Source organism: Pseudopodoces humilis, chromosome 12 (assembly GCF_049639895.1).
Source record: "Pseudopodoces humilis isolate 2021_Gansu_Grassland_sample_001 chromosome 12, ASM4963989v1, whole genome shotgun sequence".
Taxonomy (NCBI): Eukaryota; Metazoa; Chordata; class Aves; order Passeriformes; family Paridae; genus Pseudopodoces; species Pseudopodoces humilis.
In genome coordinates, this window is record NC_142211.1 from 7,464,144 (window position 1) to 7,479,307 (window position 15,164).

Consider the following 15,164-nt stretch of genomic DNA (forward strand, 5'->3'; position numbering starts at 1 on the left):
TTATGGAGACTCTCATACGTCAGGGACTCAATGATGATCTCAACCTTTGGCTCCCCTAGAGGTTGTCAGGGTCCTCCTTTCTTATCCTTATCAACAGGGTGCTGTGATTTCATATTAGACTTTCTCGTTTCCACAGGGGCAACTGCTGCTGGCTGTGACTGCCCTTGTGGTTCAGCTGGAACCTGGACAGTTGTAACGCCTGTGGGTTCCACTGCTGCATCATCAGACTCTCCCTCTTTGAGACAGGGGGAGGGTTTCCTAACAGCTGACTAAATGCACTCCTTTAGCATCTGGCCCATCTCATCTATCTCCTTCACCAGAACCACCACCCACTCCAGGTGGTTCATTTCTGAGGTGAGCTGTGGGGCAGGGTCAGGCTCTGGGGCAGCATCTCTATTCTCTGGGGTAGGTGTCAGGGTGGTTATCCAAGTCAATCTCCTTTATCTCTGAATGGTAAATAGAACAGGCCTATCAGCAACACCAGACACTGTATGATATCATTAGCATTTAGAGAAGATTTGAAAGCTTCAAAAATTGGTGGGGTAGACTCAAAGAGTTTGGTAAAGGGTTGGGCGAAAATTTCCCCTGGCGTCATTTCCTCCCAGTAGGTACTGTTATTAAAGTAACCACAAAAATATGCAGTTAGTGTGTGATAGCTCTGAATCCATGTGCCCGCCTTCCAGAGGAAGTTAAAAATCCATGGTTTTCTCACCTTATTAACCCAAAAAACAAACTGGATAACAGCCACAGTAGCCTTAGTTATAGGACCCATGTTTAGATAAGGGCCTGCAAATGGGACAAATATAGCCATGACCGTATGCCACCCGAACCTGGGTAAGCTAGACCACATGATGTCACCTAATGAGGTTTCTATATTGAGCACAAAAAAAATTAGGTTCTTTAAATGTGGGAAATGGAAAACCAGAAACTTCCACAGATGTTGAAGGCTTCAATCTGCAGCCTTGGAAAGAGCTTGGGTTAATGTAATGATAAAGGTACACAAACATTAAGTAGAAAAATTATAAACCTATGTTCTTATAATTTTAAGTAAGAGTATGCCTTGAGTAACTAAGAAATTATATTATGTAAAATAGTGAGAAGTTTAAGCTGTAATAATGTGACTTATTGTCACTCTATTGGGAACAGTGAGAAGAACGACACAGACTCTCTTGTGAGTTGAACAGGAGAGTTCTTTCTCTTTTCTTAAGGTTTATTACTTCAGATCTTCTTTTATAGACCGATATGTGAAAGTACAGAAAAGTAAAACTCTTATTGGTTAGTGAACTAACACATCACCATCATGGGTCAGTGGTGTACACCACCCCTCGACCTTCTCTTGCAAGAAAACAAGAAACTGACAAACAGCACCTGCAAAGCTGTCTTCTATCTCTGAGGATTGTTTTAATTCCTCCTTATGATTTCCCAGGCCACTTTCTCAGGCGAGACTGAGAAAGTTATGCGGCCTGCTATTCCACAGGCACTGTGCTCCCTGCTTCATATTTAGCATCCATAACTTATAGGGTAGGCTAAAGATATAGAAGCTAAAATAGAGGGGTGTGTGGGTATGTGACCTATCAGTTTATTGGCTAAAAGATGCAGGGCAGCAAAATTAGGCAAAGGTGAGAGGTTATTAAGTAGAAACAAGTTTTGTGTTAACTGCCTATTGGACCAAAATGTTATATATTGCTATGTGAAGAAGAAACCCATGACTACTTTGAGATATGGCTGACTTGCTGCTCCTCTCTAAATCTCATGCCTTTAGACTGTTATCTTATCTGGCTTACTTGAGGAATAAATCATCTTAAATAGCACAGAGGTCTCATCCCTCGTTTTTCATCTTGACAATGTGGTGCATCTGTGACGTTGAACACTGGGAATCAGAAGTGGAGAAAGCCCCAGGGGACTCTATCCTGGGAATAAAGCTTTAGTCTGAAAGGAAGACTTCAATGAGCACCAAGGAAAGGCTGAAAGGAAGCCTATGCAGTCTCTCACTGGACGAGAGTGGAAGCAGTGATCATTTTCAGCATCTGACAAGGAGAAGTCAGGTGAGGACTGGGTAACTTAGGATTGGTCATGAAATTTCCAAGCAAAAGAGGGATGTTAATTATAAATTAAAGAAGTTGATAGGATGTAATTATCCTACTAAGCAAGAGTTAAGATACTTTCTCATTTGGATGCAGAGGAATTGGCTTGATATGGACCTTGAATCTGCCTTTAAAAAGTTTCTCTGGAATGCTGTAGGAGTTCGACTACCTTCCCTGCTTTTTCCGTGTTTTTTATTAAGATCGTTAACAAGCAATTTACACATGCTGAGAATACCGTAATTTTACCTGCATCACAGCAGCAGCCATCTTTTCCTCCCACTACTTGTTGATATATTTTATATATTAGTAAAGGCCTGTCTGCACAAACCAGCCTTTGAAATAAGTCATGATATTAAAGGCTAAAGTCCTTGAAACTTGCCTGCAGAAGAGAGAGTAAAGCAAAACAATATTCTTGTGTGTAGGAGAAAAAATGTAAACTGTGTGTGCTAGCCAATAGTAGCTTGCTCTGCCTGCGGACCCTGTAGAACCCTATAAAAGGTGTGTTAATAATAGAAATAAACGGTGTTCACGTTTACTTCTGTGAAGGCTGGTGAATAAACTGGTAGTCTCTCAATAACTACTGAATGAGCATTCTTGGCTATGCCACCCTTAGAGAGCTGGGGGGAGAGTTAGAGAGAAGAAAAAAAAGAGAGATCTGATGCTTTTAAATCAATTGTGGACATACAGGGGCAAGATATTAACTCTTCCTTTCAAGAGGAGCCAGATTTAGATCGGTTTCTACCCGACCCAGGGGGACATAGGGGAGTATTGGAGAGTGCACAGAGAGCAGAGGCACCCCCATGGCGGAGCCGCTGCAGAAAAAGCTCCAAGGCCACGCTGGAGAAATATCTGCAATTACAGAAACAGTTAGGCAGAGGCAAGATGGCTCAGGCAGCTTCTAAGGGAGACAAATAGCCAAAAAATCGCTAACTATATGACACGTAGTTCAGAATTCATTACTGTAATTATAGGTTGATAAAGAAGCTGCAATGGCTGCTTCTGCTACCACATGGCTCATTGTAAGAGACGGTCTGAAGATTCTCTCATCTGTCTCACGACCGTCGCAAGGACACTGAAGACCCTGAATATCACAAGGGACTTGGTACAGGGGTTCTGGCCTGGTTGAGGTGGATGATTGCCAAGTGATTATTTGCGGGTTGTTGCTGTGCTGTCTCAGTACACTGCCTTCATTCCTGCTGGTGAGCAGAGACTTATAAGAAGTGGTTTGCTCTGTACCTTACACCTGCCCCCCTGAGCAATGGGTTTCATCACAGTGGTCATCAGTCTCCTCTGTTTTTGGCCCTGTACCCCTCGCTTTGTAAAAGTCTATAAAAATACACCCCAAACTTACCTTCCTTTGAGATCTCCCCAACGGACAGAAGACTCTGTGTTGATGAATGTCTGAGCGGACTTCGGCATTGGTAGCTATAATCCCTTTACCCTCTCTTTTTCCTATACTTTGCTTTCTCTTCTTTTCCCTCTATCGCATATTAGTGCTGATGAGCACTCAATAAAGTGTGTTTTGCTGTTTGAGTCCCTGGTGTGCTGATAACCTTTTGTACTCTAAGATCGAACAAAAGAACCACATCACGAATCCCACCTTGTGGATCGTGACACCCATAGAGGCTCTCCACTTAACATTGCCTGTTTTTGTAAAATCATGTCCTTTTCCCTCTGTCTGTGAACAATGAGAGATAAGAGAATATTGAGAGAAAGAACTGCGTTTGTTAAAGTTAACTTAGTGGGGATTTTTATCTCTCCATTTTTCCCCTCTGTGAGAGTATGTGGGGGATAGTGAAGACTACGCTCGAACCTTTTAGAGGTACCAGCATTGGAGTGGGGTGTTCAGTCCCCCCCAGTCCCTCTCCAAGAAGAAGCACCAGGATAGTACCCAGTTTGTTAAAAAGTCATGATTCACTGTTTACTTAAAATGTCTTTATATACCTTTGTAGAGTTAATTTTGTGTTCTTAAGTAATTATGCATTCTTGCGGTTTTACAGTTTTACAGGAGAAATTACTGTGACCCCTTAGAAAATGCAAAAACCCCCTCTTTAGAAATGTTTAGAGCAAATACTAACAGAATAAAAAGTTACCTTGCAATAATTACTTTTAAAACCTAATGTCAAAATATTGAGTGATTTACAGCAACTGATAAAACGACCTTCTCATTAATGTTATCTACAGAAGATATTCATGGTTTAAAAAAAAATTAGCTAGGATAACTTAGCCATACAAGAAGACAAAGTTAAGTTAACCATATATTACCAGTTTGCTTATTTTTCTCAGAATTTTAATAAGGTAATTTCATTGTGAATCTTCTTGCTATAAAAACACATGTGACAGCATATACATCTATTTAGGCATTAGATTTTAATTAAAAATTTGACTTCATATTTCTGCAAAGTGCTACAAAAGCTGAACGGCAATTTGCCAAACCCTGCGTTGTTGTGATTTTTTTCTAGTAAAACTGCACTTGAAAAATCCTAATAAACTTAAGCCCTTACCAGGAAAATTCCTACTACAAATGAGTATTTTCAATAACATTTGAAGTTATTATGAGTTTTTCTCAAGGCCAAATTATATAAAATCAAAATATACTTGTCCCATCTTTATAATCTCAATAATAAATCCATGTTGTTGCTATATTATGTTCAAAAATTATATACCAAACTTTCAGTTACCTTTTTTGTAATAATAGAGACAGAATGAGTTCTGTTTTAACTTGATACAAATTAAGTGCTGATAGAATTAAGCAAAGTTAAGTTTCACTATGTTTAGGTCTGAGTGTTCTTAAGTTAGGTTTTATCACTTTGGTATTCTTTTGAGGTTAAGTTTTGTTATTTCCTTCTGGCACAAATTAATTTCTACCAGGTTTGAATATTGTTCAATTTAAATTGTCTCACGTTTTGTTGAAGACACTTATCTAGACTGCAAAGTATAGTTATTTTTCTAGAGAGATGAGGATGACTATGACTGGAACAGCTGTGATGAAACACTGATAAACACCTGCTTGTGGATGGAAGAAGATACAGTCTGTTGCACCCTTGATTTCACTGAAGGTTCTATTATTTGTTACAAGCTCTGCTGTTTTTGTTTTCTATAGATGGCTCAGAAAAGTGGGTGATAGTTCTACATTGTGACAGTTATTAATCATAAGCTGTTTTGGTGTTTTACTTTGTTTTACCTTACTGTCATAGATACATGAATGTTTAGAAAAGTGTTATCTCAATTTCGTAAGACAGTTGTCACTGATGTATTGATTACATGATGTGAATTCTCTGATTTTTATAGGTATTATCAATAAGGTATTATTACTGTATTTATCGCTGGCTTTTCATAGGCTTTGCAATTTTTGTCTAATTACCTTTAAGACACGTGTCATTTGAGATCTTTTTGTTTTCTAACTGCAGATGCATCTCCTTAAACAAGTTATACAGCTGTTCCAGTACAGGCTTTCCTTGCTCTTTAACTCCTTCCCTTGTTTAAGAAGGCTTGCTTTTGCCTAATTCGGTGTAGCTTTATTGTTTTTCAGTGCTTACAGAATTCCAGAAAAATCTATCATTGCTGAAAGTCAGCTACCATGAGAGAAACTTCAGATTAAACCAACTGCTAGATAGTTCTATTGGTCTGTTGCCTAAGACTTCTAATAATTTGCTTTACACAAACGCACTTGAACAGTTTGCTGTGCTTTAAGCATCTCATTAGCTGCTATTATTAAGAACCTTGTTTTGAAAATGAGTTTAGAGACATCTTTCCAGTTTAAAGCCTAGGCCCTGGCCAGGCCTTGGCTTTACCTGAATGGAATGTTTGCCAACAGATCTGGATGTTTTCTGCATCAAATCAATATTCAAGTCGCTTTTTGCTTGGCAATTTGACCCTATCAATATGACAGCTGGATCAATTTTGAAGTGGGCTTGGAGAATCATTTCCAGAGGTGGTTATCCAATCCTTCACTGATTTTATCAGTTATTTGCATACTCTGAGATGCTGGTACAGTGTTTTAGTGGTTAATAGTCATTTAATCTCACATGTGTTATTAATCATGTTTATTATCTGACTGATTTCTGACTGCTGTGGGTTTTTTGTTCATTATGTGTATAGTTTCATTTGGATATTTTTCATATGTATGATTAAAGAGGTACATCTCATTTTTAAAAGAGCAAAAGGAATCCATGTCCTAAGAACATTCAATTAATGCAATATGTACATTAGAAATTTAGACCACAATTCATTTTGAATAATGAAATATTTACACCAAAAATTTAGAAAAGATCATAAAATCTGAATTCACAATTAAGTGTATCACAGCTAAGCCTAAATGATTCATTAACTTAAAGGGGAGAGATGCTTATGTTTTGTAGACAGGTTCAAAAGAATCACCTATTCATCTGAGCAGACACCAACTGCCTCCAAAAACACGAGACCCAATAAATAGAGAAGTCACCATACAGCCTTGATAGTCAAAACAAGACCAGAAGTGGTGTCGCTGTTGGACACGAAGTGAGTCACACAGATGCAGCTCAAGGTGTGGTGAAAGAAAGAGACCTTTATGTTATCATCATAATCTTGTGTCTCTACTAATTTTCTTCAGTTATTCCCTGTTTCAGGATTTAAAAGAACATTCGGTGTTGTTAAAGATCAATATTTTCAGCTGATAGACTTTCACCTGCTTAAGCAGCACATCTGGAGTCTCAACTATTTGGACCTTAAAACAACAGTCATTTTCTCATTTCCCTGGAGGACATTGGACATTATTTTTGTTCCATTTGGAAAACTGTGAACCTTGGGTTTTATATCAATGTAAATGGTGTAAAAAACAGGAATATTGTAAAGCTCTTTTGGCAAAAGCATGGTATTAGCCCTTACCTTCCTATTGTTGAAGAATAATATAAAAAGGAATTTGCAAAAGAATCAGAAGATATCCAAATTTTAAAAAAGAAAATTGAACATGCACAGAATAACTTTGTATCTTATCCTTAGTTAGTTCATGAACAAGATTGGGAAGAAACAACAACAAACAAAGAATATGCTGAAAAATTTGCTTGAAAATTAAAAATTTGAGAAAATAACCTTTTGCTAAAAGATAACCTTAGAGAAATATGGAGTTCAAAATTTTAATTTTGCTTAGTTTGTCTTTAGTAGTGTAGCTTTTCCAGTTAGCCAGCCTAGAACCAATGTTTGGGAGACTTTAGCTAATGTTTCAAGTTTAGATACCTTATGCTTATCCACAACCACTCCAGAAAATCCATTTTCAACATTTTTAGTCAGTGTACCAGTAGAAATTTGGCCAATACTGGAAGAAATTTATAGGGCAATGTGAGGTGCTTTTACTGGGACAAATGTGTGGAAATTTTAGACTCCAGTAAATACATGGGAATGGTGGTCTCCCCATCTTCCTGAAGCATACATTGAACCCCAAGAGTTAGAAGTACTTGGCACTATGAAGTTTTGTGTTAAGTTCAATTATACAGGGAAAAATCAGTCAGTGGTGAAAGTTGATTCTCCACATCACCCTGTATAAAAGAATCAGACCTTTGGGTGTAATGACACTTCTGTAGTTCCATCTACAGTCAGCTCTGTTCCTCCTCAATTGCCGAAGGGGATATTTTTTGTTTGTGGAGACAGATTGTGGTCATTTATGTGATAAATAGAGACCTTTTGTTCGCCTAAACATGTAGATGCGATGCTTTGCAAAACTGTGCCTTGCGAAATCAGGATGAGGTTGAAGGCTGCTGACGCTTGTATAATCATTTACGGCCTTGCGAGCTTTCTTGAATTTCAGGAAGTTACCAAGATAAGCCTTAAAAGGAAACAGCGAAGGAAGGTCAAAAGGATAGGACTGAGGAAGACTCTTGATCTTCATCCCGCGACCACCAGAAGGCAGAAAAAGACCCCCTAGCAACTGGAGACACATGCGCAGAGACACCCGAGAAAGGACACGTAACCCGGAAGCCGTACCACTTAAAAGGGGGAACACGGAAATTGGAAGCGCGGCAGTTGGCGGAGCGGAGACTCCCCTGTCGCCCAGAGCTGATTTTTTGCTTATTGCTTGCTTGCTGTAATTAATAAAATTTTCTTTGATTGAATCATATCACTCTCTTGAGTGCATCCATAACAATTTATTCCATCTAACATCAAGGGTGGTCCTTGTATTTTAGGAAGGCTTACACTGTTAACTCCAAGTATGAAAACAATTGTCAACATGAGACATAGAGGAAAAAGGTCATTAATTCATCAATATAGACCAGAGTGTAAGGATGATTTTGATCCTTGTGGTTTTGGAAAAAGGCTCACAACATTTCTTCTTATGCCACCACTTGCATCAGCAGAAGCACTAAAGCAATTAGACTGAGTGGAATGTTGGCTGAGTAAACAATCTAATGCTACATCTCTTGCATTAAGTGGCTTCTTAGCAGATGTCAAAGATGTTAAGCATGCAACTATACAAAATAGGGGAGTAATAGATTTTCTCTTGTTACCACATGTTGTAATGCATTTAGAAAAATGGTATGACCTGAGAATGTACCCCCGAAATACAGAATGTAAGTTTCTTTCCCTTATCTCTTTCTCCCCAGTTCTCCTTCTTGGCTGTGTGAATGTAACCCACCCTCTTTCCCCCTGCCTTCAAAAAGACGTGTTATCAATACTCTTCCTCTTTCCCTCCTGCTCTCCTTCTCCACGGGATCCCAAGAACAAGAATAAAGCTGAACTTCCATCTCAGCAAGGGAAAGAGCCTCAGTTTAGTTCCTCTGTTCCATGCTATAATTTCTTCCCTGCCCCCCTGGCTACTGCAGGGTGGACAGTAGCTATAGAGAGGCAGGGATCTAATAGAATTATAGCAACCACATGGACACGGATGTGAAGATTTTGAAGGGATGTGTTGCAGGATTTTAACAGATCATTCCGAAAGCATATATAAAATTATACAATAGCTCAAGGAAGGGGTGTCAAAAATCAAAGTAGATGATGGAACTTGGCTAGATAATTTGTTCAGTGGATGGGATTTGACAGCATGGATAAAAGTGTCTTACAACAGGACTATACATTTTAGTAATTGTAATAGTAATGCTAACAATGGTGCCTTGTTTGTTTCAGTGTATGCAACAGATGATTAACAAATCCATTAATACAGTTTTTTTAGTGCAGAGGGAGAGGGGAGATATGGGAAATGGAAAAATAGAAACTTCCACAGATGCTGAAGGGCTTAATCTGCAGCCTTGGAAAGGGTCCTTGTGTTTCTGAAGCACCCAACAAGTACTGTGATAAATGTAACCTTGGATAAAAATTCGTGAAAGAATAAATAAGTGTATAACTGTATTTGTAACAATGTAAAAATTATATAAAATATAGTGTGGCCTAAGAATTTCCCCAAACCCAGCAGTAACTACCCATTCAGGTGGTAACGACCGTTCATCAGCCTGAAAGAAAGAGCAGGACACGAACAATTAAGCCAAACAAAGAAAGGAGCCAGGCCGAGATGGCCATCGACTCCACACACAGCACCGGGGCACCCCTTCCTGCAAGCCCCGACTGAAGATGCAATCAGGCCAGACAATAAGTGGAGCCCAGCCGAGATATCCATCGACTCCACACCGGACTTGGACACTTCACCCTGAGAGTCCAACCGAAGATACAATCAAGAAGCACTCAGAACCTTTCACATGCGAGCGGACTCTGCCCAGTCGTCTATTGATTCAGTTCCACGGTTCCAGGAAATTCATTCAACCAGCCATCTAAACTCTTTGTTGAACAGTAACTGCTCGGAGTTTTGGCCTCAGGACACAAAATCCCTATAAAAACCCCGGACAGTCTACCCTCCTTCGTGGATTTGGGTAAATCTGTACCTCCGGGTATAGACGTCTCCCTGTCCACCCAGCGCTGCGCTGATTTATTGTGGTTTTATTCTCTCGTTGTTTGTGATTAAAATTGTTTTATAATAAATCGCTTTTTGTATTAACCCTATTTTGCCATTGCATTTATAACAGTACCAACAATCAGGTTTCCCCGCAACTAATGGGTAAAAAATTCCATAGGTGAGACGGAACTAAAGGAAGGACACCCAACCCCCAACACCAGCCAATAGCTATCTAAGTCCTGGAGTTTTAAATCAAGTATAAAAATGAGCTCTGCGTAATAAACGAGGCTGTTTTGTCTCATGAGCAACTGGTTCATGAGTTGTGGAGTTTTCGTCTCCTCACCCATGACCGGCACATTACATGTGGCGACCCATGTGAAGACACAGCCTTTACTACGGGCAGAGCGGGGGGGAAGACGGGGGTAGAGCATGGAAAGCCTGTCCAAAGCAGTGAAAAGCTGGAAAAAACAGGTGAGGAAAGCCTGATCTACAGCGAAAAGCTGGAAAAGACAGAGGTGATAAGACCCTAAACTACAGCGAAAAGCTGAAATAAGAGGCATGCGGAAACAGCTGTCTAAAAGATACAGAGAGGAGAGCTGTTTGAGGTGAAAAATCGCTAAAAATCCAGAATATTTTCTGGACTTAACCTTAAAAATAGAAGAAAATACTCATCAGAGTCATGGGAGATTGGATATCAAGTCAATCATCTCCAGTTTTGAAGGTATGGTCACTTTTTTTACAAGAATGGGACTTAGAATATGATAAAGATGCATTATTAGCTTTAATAACGTTGGCCAAGAACAATGGATTTAACACAACCAAAGAGGCTGCCCTTGATATAAATACATGGGAACTCAGAGGAATGTCAGGTTTGTCTTTACAAACAAGCTGTGGGTCTGCTGATAAAATGAAATTATGATTGCGAGATAACAGAAACAATAGGATAGATTCCACTTGTCAGGAAAATTAATCCACAAACACCAGAGGTTTATGTCCAAAAAGGAGACAGAGGAGTCCTTTTTCTTTATTCGAACAAAGGGAGAGGCCATGGGGCATTCCCCTGGGGTCTCTCAAATTTTTCAAATTTTTGGAGGGCGCAGCCTCCTTTTTATCCTAATTCCAGGCCGCTTGTCCGTTCTCTCCCCATAGGCTGAGGTACTTGAGAGGTACAGGCTTCCCGGAATGCCTGATACCTGGGATACCTTCTCCCCCCCCCCCCCCCCCCCCCCCCCCCCCCCCCCCCCCCCCCCCCCCCCTCCCCCCCCCCCCCCCCCCCCCCCCCCCCCCCCCCCCCCCCCCCCCCCCCCCCCCCCCCCCCCCCCCCCCCCCCCCCCCCACGCATAATCCCTTCTTAATTCTTAACTTTTGTGGAACTCATGGTGCTCTTTCAGTGCCTCTTTGATCTTTTAGTGGAATCCATCCCATTGTTTCTGTTGTCTCTCACTGATAGCTGCATCTTATGAGCAGACCCACAACTTGTTTGTAAAGAAAAACCCGTCATTCCTCTCACACTGAAAGATGAAAGGGACACTGAGGAAACACCACAAATTCCACAAGAGTTGAGAATTAAGAAGGGATTATGCATTGGGGGGGGGGGGGGGGGATGGCTCAGGTATTAGGCATTCCGGGGAGCCTGTATCTCTCAAGTACCTCAGCCTATGGGGAAAGAGAGAAGGGACATGCGGCCAGGAATTAGGATAAAAGGGATGCTGCACCATGGCCTCTCCCTTTATTCGAATAAAGAAAAAGGGACCTCTGTCTCCTTTTTGGACATAAACCTCTGGTGTTTGTGGATTTAATTTTCCTGACAGAACGATCTAGACAATTTATACTTTGAGCAGCCTCCAGGGGAGATGAAAGTGCTATAAAAGTTTTAATACCCTCGAGATTTATTTTTGACTTAATGAGACAGATAAATGCTGGACTGAAGATCGAGAACATGGCTCTGGAGGGAACAGAGAGAGACTGGGATACCTTTCCAAGCCCACGGGTGGAGCGGCACCACTGGGTGGCTGCCCCGCGCAGCCAGGCTGCTCTGAATGCCCCCCTCTCCCCGGGACAGCTTTATAGCGAGCCGTTTCCTGCAACCCCACCATGCCAGACAGCACAGGCAGAGGGCAGTGCCGCAGCGAGCGGACAAACTGCAGTGTGCAGCAATTTCGCCATGTGGCTGGATCCTGCTGGGCGGTGGGGCGGGAGGGGGCGACGGGCCTCGAGTTGCGCTGACACCGCCACAGCTGAGGAGCACGACAAACAGCGAAGGCGCGGGTGCGCCAACGAGGTGCTGTGCTGGGTCCAAGCGTCCAACAGCTGCCCCGACTTGCAGTGCAGTGCCGGATCTCCCCTTGGCTACACGGAGCTGCTGCGCCGTGTTGCAGAACGCTGCCATTTCAGCCCCGCAGGTCGTGACCACGACGCAGCCCCATGCCACCCCCCGGGACTGCCTCCCCGCCACTGGAGCTGCCCACACCCCTCAGCACCATGGAAACGCTTGGACCACCCCTGCCTAGAGCTGATTGGCTCAGCCCAGTAACCGCGCCCACAGTCTCGCCTTTGCTGGCCACGCCTGCCTGCCGCTGCTGCGGGGGGCAGGGCCCGAGGTGACGTCACATGGAGTGCCCAGGTTCATACCTGGGAGTGAACAGGAAGCAGGGAGCAGCATCCTGGTGCCAGACCCCGGCCTCGCACCTGCACTCAGCGCAGCCCCAGCTCCAACGCAGCTACAGCCAAGGCTCCAACAGCCCCGAGGAACCACACCACTGATGGAAACATGAGATACCCATGGAGGGAACCAAAGTCTTCACCTTACTACCAGCTCCAAAGGACAGACTCCTACAATCCTCCTGTCAGCAGCTTCAACTCCATGGATGTTCAGAGCAGAAACCATCCCCACTCAAGACCCGCTGATCTTTTGGATGGAGATAAAACAAAAAGCGATTGAAAGCGGGGATATAGAGGGGGATGAACTGATTTCTGCACCCATGTATTTACCATCAGAAGAGGGCTGGCAGCAGGGAGGGGGAACAATTGGAGCATTCCCAGTTGTGGGAGGTAATAGCACAACACCCGATAAATACGTACCCTCTAATTGGTAAATCCTTTCAGAGCTACGCCAGGTGGCTGCTAAACACAGATTAGGGTCACCTGCTGTAGCAAATATGCTTCGATTTATAGCTGCTAATGAATTAACTCCCTATGATATGAGGCACATTGCAAAATTAATCTGTACTCCAGTGCAGTATATGATGTTTGAAATGGCTTGGAGATCCTATGCAGAGGACCAGGGGTTGAAAAATTCAAGAGCTTCACAGCAGGACCCATGTTTTGGGACAGGGATCCCTCAACTAATGGGATTACACTCCATGGAAGACCCACAAAACCAGGCACATTTGAACCCTGCAATACTAGCACAAGTGAAGGACTTAGCAATGCGGGCTCTAACAAAAATTACAAACTTGTTAGTGCCAACCCAAAGCTATTCAAGCATAAGACAAAATCACAATGAAATATATATGCAATTCATAGAACATTTGCAGGATGCTATGGAAAAGCAGATCGCAAACAGTGAGGCAAGGGGTCAATTAATGCAACAGTTGGCACAAGATAATGCAAACCAAGACTGTAGAAAGATTATAGATGCATTACCTAAAAAGAATCCATCTCTAGAGGAAATGATTACAACATGTCCTAAGGTTGGGACTGGATCTCATAACATGGATATGTTAGTTAATTCTATTACAGCTGCTGTTAAACTAACACCTCATTGCTACAAGTGTGGACAACAAGGCCATGTGAAAATAAACTGTCCACACAAGTCCATTCCACAAGGGACATCTCAAGGACAAAGAAGTGGTAACGCAACCTGCAATCGATGTGGGAGAGTCAGACATATGGCCAAGGTATGCTGGTCCAAATCTCATGTTAACATACAATCTCTCAAAAACCAGGGAAATGGGAAGCCCAACATGAGGGAAAAATGTGTGACGACACAAGTATTTTCCCACCCTCCATCACAAGCCTGTGTGACCAGCTCACAGCAAGGACAAGAGGATCAGCTGGCATGGATGTTTCCACCTCAATCCCAATAACCATAAACTCATTACAAGTGCACAAAGTCCCTCTGAAGGCCCACGGGCCCATAGGGAAAGGACTGAGTGCACTGCTAATAGGGAGATCCAGTGCAACTCTGCAAGGTATCTTTGTGCACCCAGGTGTTATCGATGCTGATTTTACAGGGCAAATACAAGCCATGGTGTCAATCCCTACTCCTCCTGTGACTATCCCTGCTATGACCTGAATCGCACAACTTATTCCTTTTAAATCTTCTGTCCCCAAAGCAGATTCTATGGAGCGAGGAGACCAAGGCTTTGGATCAACAGGACAGCCCCAGGTGTACTGGACTCAGGTTGTAGGTGATCAAAGACCTAATATGGTTTGTACTGTTACAATGCCTAAGGCAAGGCCCTTGCAGATAAAGGTCAATGGGATGACTGACACAGGGGCAGACGTCACCATCATCTCTGCCAACACATGGCCTTCATCCTGGCCTACCACACCTGCAGGATCTGCTGTTGCTGGCCTCAGAGGGACCACACAGAGCTGTTTGAGTAGCAATCCTGTGTTAATCAAAAATCCAGAAGGCCAAACAGCTACAATTCGACCTTACATCACTGCAGCACCACTGAACCTGTGGGGGACAGATGTTCTGTCAGCATGGGGAGTCAGGGTGGGAACGGATTTTTGACGGGGGCCACTGTATTGATGGGCGTAAGTTATCCCACACCAGCCCTGAAATGGCTTACAGATCAGCCTGTGTGGGTACCACAGTGGTCCCTTGAAAAGGAGAAGCTAGATGCCCTAAAATCATTAGTACAAGAACAGCTAGCTCAAGAACACATAGAACCATCTATGAGCCCTTGGAATACCCTGGTATTTGTCATAAAAAAGAAATCTGGTAAATGGAGGTTTCTCCATGACCTAAAAAAGGTCAATTCTGTGATGGAAAGCATGGGCACATTGCAAGCTGGTATGCCATCTCCCACAATGATACCTGCCTCATGGGACATTCTGATAGTGGACTTAAAAGACTGGTTTTTTACTATTCCACTGCACCCAGATGATACCCCAAAGTTTGCTTTTACAGTGCCTTCTGTTAATAACGCGGCACCAGTGCAATGTTATCAATGGAGAGTACTTCCCCAAGGAATTAAAAAACAGTCCTACAA

General features: G+C 42.5%; 1 protein-coding gene across 1 annotated transcript in view; it reads right to left on the reverse strand.

Annotated features, from left to right (window-relative positions):
• The window catches only part of LOC148183321 (guanine nucleotide-binding protein G(q) subunit alpha), a 219,685-nt gene that overhangs the window by 113,747 nt on the left and 90,774 nt on the right, over positions 1-15,164 (reverse strand). The gene's annotated exons all lie outside the window — the stretch shown is intronic.